This window comes from Lygodium microphyllum, chromosome 6 (assembly GCF_053477565.2).
Source record: "Lygodium microphyllum isolate KBCC chromosome 6, Lygodium_microphyllum_v1.1.10, whole genome shotgun sequence".
Taxonomy (NCBI): Eukaryota; Viridiplantae; Streptophyta; class Polypodiopsida; order Schizaeales; family Lygodiaceae; genus Lygodium; species Lygodium microphyllum.
This window is the reverse complement of record NC_141140.1, coordinates 121,822,057-121,826,865: the sequence shown is the minus strand read 5'-3', so window position 1 is coordinate 121,826,865 and position 4,809 is coordinate 121,822,057. Positions and strand designations below refer to the sequence as shown.

General features: G+C 41.0%; 1 long non-coding RNA gene across 1 annotated transcript; it reads left to right on the top strand.

Moving 5' to 3' along the window:
- Positions 1–2,712: 2,712 nt before the first annotated feature.
- On the top strand, positions 2,713–3,923 carry LOC148035056 (uncharacterized). The gene is made up of 2 exons (XR_015691146.1): positions 2,713–2,820; positions 3,198–3,923. It is a non-coding gene; the product is annotated as an uncharacterized LOC148035056 (long non-coding RNA).
- The last annotated feature ends 886 nt before the right edge of the window (positions 3,924–4,809 follow it).

The window sequence follows — 4,809 nt, the reverse complement described above, 5'->3', positions numbered from 1 at the left end:
TAAGCTTAAGGCATGAGGCAAGAAGAGGGAAATAGGAAAAAGGACTTTGCCACAATGACCATGGGACTTTAGGGCTTGTGTATAAAGTTCAAAAAGTGAATGGAAGCTCATTCTTTGGTGTGTGGCTAACAAGAGTCCTCTCTTCTTCTCTTCTTCTCTTCTCCTTGCTTGTGTGTGTGCTCTTGAGAGAGGGAGTGTGAGAGTGTGAGGGAGTGAGTGTGTGGGAGTGAGGGATCAAGAGGATGAAGCTCTTCACCATCTCCTCTTCTCTCCTTCTCTTCTCTTTTCTCGCGTGCGCGGCTATGGTGGATGGATCCCGGTGGAGGAGACTTGAGGATGCTTGAGCTAGCATCTAGGATCGTGGAGCTACCAGTGTGTGCAAGAGAGGAGGCAACTCATTTCGGCATTAAGGTAAGCTCACTACACTTGTAGGTTCGAAGGCGTGTCGGCTAGGTGAGAGATAGCCATTAGAGCTCACTTGAAACGCTTGAAAGAATAAGCGGTCCGTGGGTCTCGGCGGTTGAGCGTGAGCTCCCTCTACACAATGGAACCATCTACATCCCCCCTGCTATTGAAGCACAAAGTTCTCACAATGGTATTAAACCTTGGTGAAGCTTGGCCATGGTGATTTGCAGGTGCATAAGTGTAGTTATTTTCTATGTTGTAAGAGGTAGCCCAAATGCGAATGTTGTGTCCAATATCAAATGGAGGAGTTGCTATGTTTGTGCTATCAAAGCTCTCCATTGTCATGATACTCAGTTCAAGTGCCACTCTCTCTTGCTTAAATTGTGCTCTCATTTATACACTTATAGTTTGTAGTATAGCTATTTTTCCAAGTTTTCGTAGTGGAAGTTGCATAAGTACCAAGACGTATAACTTCGAGGTGGATGTTTAACCATCATATGACACAATTTCATTCAAAAGTGGTAAAGCTTATTGGGGAGTAAAAACATTGTTCCAAAGATGATGAGTACATACTCTCTAAAAGGGGAGTATTTGCACCTCCTATTGATGACTTTCATCGGCATGTTTTAAAAGACATAATTGCATGAGTGTAGATTTTCTTGGGATTCAAAAGACTTATGCACTAGTAAAAGGATAGTTTTGTTGGCAGTGTATATTTAGGGATGCCAAAGATTTCATGCTAAGATGCAAGAAATGTCAAGGCAATAAATGAGAGTAGCTCTAGGTTATAGGGTTACTGCATCCCTTGGATGTTCCCAGCGAAAAGTGGGAAAGTATTTCAATGGATGTTATTACAGGACTACCTAGAGAGAATCAAGGGAATGATTCAATCTGGGGAGTGGTTCGCTGACTAGCCACGAATCTATACCTGCTAAGAAGGAGGTAGAAAGTCCTGAGTTAGCTAGGGTATTTATTGAACATCTCCATAAACTATTTGGTGTGCTCGTAGATATAGTTTTGGATAGAGATAGGATGTTTGACAATGATGTTTGGATAGAATTCTTCAAAGAGTTAGACACTAAGTGTTACAAGATATGCCTCATGCATATATGTGGGTAAAAGGCAGTACAATTGGGAGAAGGTACCTAGTGCGTTGGAATTTCTCTTATAATAGTTCAAAACATTTGGCTACTAGCTTTAGTTAGTGATCCATTCATGTTGATGTGTGAATTTTAACCCAGGTCTCTTGTGGTTGTTGTTGACTTGCATAAAGAGAAGACTGAATTTGTTAAGAAGGCTCCTTGATTATATGCACAACGTGCTACAATTAGCCAAAGAGTTAATGAGACCTATGGTTGTTATATAGTTGCATAAAGAGAAGATTGAATTTCTTAAGAAGTCTCCTGGAATATATGCACAACATGCTACAATTAGCCAAAGAGTTACTACACAAGATCACACGAAAATGTATGTTAATAAGGGTTGTAGATCTATTATCTTCAAAGAGGGTGACTTTATTTTCTTGAAAGTACTTACACAATCAAGAAATGTCAAGAGCTTTCATTGAGATACTATGGACTTTTTTAAAATCCTTATTTAAAAGATTGGCGTTGTAGCATTGCATACAAAATCAAGATCCTTGAGATCTCTCGAGTACAACAACCTGAGAAGTCTCTTTGGGTTTTGAGATAAACACATGAGGCATAATAGTGTGTTTACAGCTGAGAGGACTAGTGTGTTTACATCTCAAAGGACGGTACAAATCAAAAGAACAAGCATGTAGCAAAAGGTCATGATATTGCAAGCAATATTTGCAAGAAACATTTTTGGTAGTAGATATAAAAACCTTTGGCTCAAAATTTTGGAGGGATTTTTAAACCAAATTACATATATTTGCCATTTTGATAACTAAAAATCTTATAAATTTCAAAGTTTTTAACCTTTCTCTTTGAATTTTAAAGGTTATTTTGTAATTTTTGCAATTCCTTTCATATTAAACCTCGGTTTTGGTGAACACTGATTGCAAGGCCTTTTCAAGCAAAAGCATGATAGCGGAAGGTCATGACTCATGATATTGCAAGGCCTTGTCAGGCAAAAGCTGGACATGTGTGGAAAGGACGATGAGGTGATTATGTACGCCATGTAAGCACATTGGATAAGTTTGCAGCAGCTCTATCTATCAATCTCTGTCTATCCGGCCGGCATGCACATGATTGACTTGAACGATAAACACATGATTGAAGTGGACAGGACAACGTAGGCAAGGCAAGACTCGCGTGAGGCAATTAAGTTATAGACGCGATGTAGATAGGAATTGCGTGAGGCGATTAAGGCTGTATATAAGCAGCAGCCAAGGGCTTTGGGGCTTCGACGATCATCGCGCTCTCGTATAAAATTAGTACTAATACAGTCCAGGTAAGTTGCACATTCTCCCATTCAGCTGGCTGCACTATATGGGCGGGGCGGCTCTACCTATATTAATCGCATTATGAGCTTCTACAGATGAGGCTCCACATACTTAGCTAGATGCAATGGGGGATAGGAGTTTGTAGGCCCCAACTGCTCCCCTCGTCATCTAGCTCGCCTGCAAAACTCATGACGTTGTTGTAATTGAGAATGTGCAAACTTCTTATGATTATGAGAGTGTGCGCTTGTGGGTTGGGTTTGGAAACGGGGCTTATATCACACAAGAAAAAGGGTAGCATTGTAATGTGTTCTTTTCTTTCGTTTCTTGACATAGGCGGAAAATGGTAGTGTAATAATGGGTGTTCTCTTTTCTATGTTTGACATAGGCTCCTCCTTGTGAGTGCACATGACTACCATCAAGCTCCCCAAGTTCATCACCCTCCAAAACACCTATACCCAGAGGTACCTTAGGGTATCCACTACTGCCAGGGGTGATCTCTTATTTGACACCAATGATCCCACTGATCCTCGTTGCATTTTTGAGACGGTGGAGAGAGAGGGTCATTTTCAAACATACTTCTTTAAGTCCACTTTCAATGGCAAGTTCTGGCGGCGCAGCTTGAACGAGGGTGCTTATAGGTGGGTCTACGCTGATGCTACAGAAGTTAACGGTGCCGACAGCTTTCAGCACCAAACCCAAGATGAGACCAACACGATACTTAGCTTCTGGAGCCCTCCTGATAGCATGTTTCTTCGCAGCTTCACTGCAAGCGGTAGAGTGGAAGCACTGTGTGTCTTTAGCAGGGACGTCGATTCGGGAGGGGCGGATGTTCATACTCGTTTTCGTGTCACAGAGGCAACGACTACTTGAGCAATACATATATTTCCAAGGTGCGACTCACCACACCTTCCACAAAAACGGGTGATGCATGCATCATGCATCCCTCCCGCCTCTCCTGAAGGCAAGGGTGCTATTATGATGGCATGCCATGTTCACTTGTACTTAAATAAAGCTTCTGCCAATCATTCTAGGTCTAGTTGCTATGTATTGTTGTACCTGTGGCAACAACCATGTCCTTGTTGATGGACCACAATATGATTGCATCTTTCTAGGGTACGTGCAAACATGGATCTCTCTCTCTCTCTCTCTCTCTCTCATGGCTATCTAATTACGAGAAGTTGATGTTTTGGGCATTTTCTCTCATGGGAAAGAGTTCCCTTTCCCTCACGTTTCCCTAATGTTCAACATCATAAGCTTGTTTGGGAGAGGTATAGCCTACCTAACTAGGTGTAGGGCTATGGCACATACCTAGCTAGGTGTGGTGGGGACTAGGGGGCCATGGGTTTGGCAGCCTCTTATTCCCCATTACACCTAACAAGGTGAGTTACATCGAGTGTTCACGAAAAAGCGTTTTTGGTAGCAGATACTAAAACCTTTAACTAAGAATTTAAAGGGATTTTTAAATCAAATTACATGTATTTGCAATTTTTATGACTAAAAACTTATGTAAAGTTAAAAGTTTTAAACATTCTTTTGTAAAATTTGAAGGCATTTTTGAAATTTTTGCAATTCATTTTACATTAAACCTTGGTTTTTCGTAAACATCGGCTATACCTTGAGCACCAAGAGTTTTAGCACTTTCTCATGTTGTGAATGAATGTCAACTTGTAATGTTTAAGACATTAGGGGAGATTTGGACTCACTCTTGGGCCTTGTCAGAATTGCCATGTCATTGTCCTATTAAAATAAGGGAGCCCATGGATGACTATATCCATTATACCTCAAAAGTATATCATGTAACATATCATTGGAAAGGTCTCAATGAGAGGATTCTATCGCACCAACCTTTGATAAATTTGGAGTTTATGTGCTCAAATTATAGCCTCCCGACCAAAAAGTAACCTTAAAAGTTCCGCAACGGTAGTCTCACCCTCATTTGTCCTTATGGAATATTTCCTAGAATCCCAAAGAGCATAAAAGGCCCAAAAGTGAGTCCA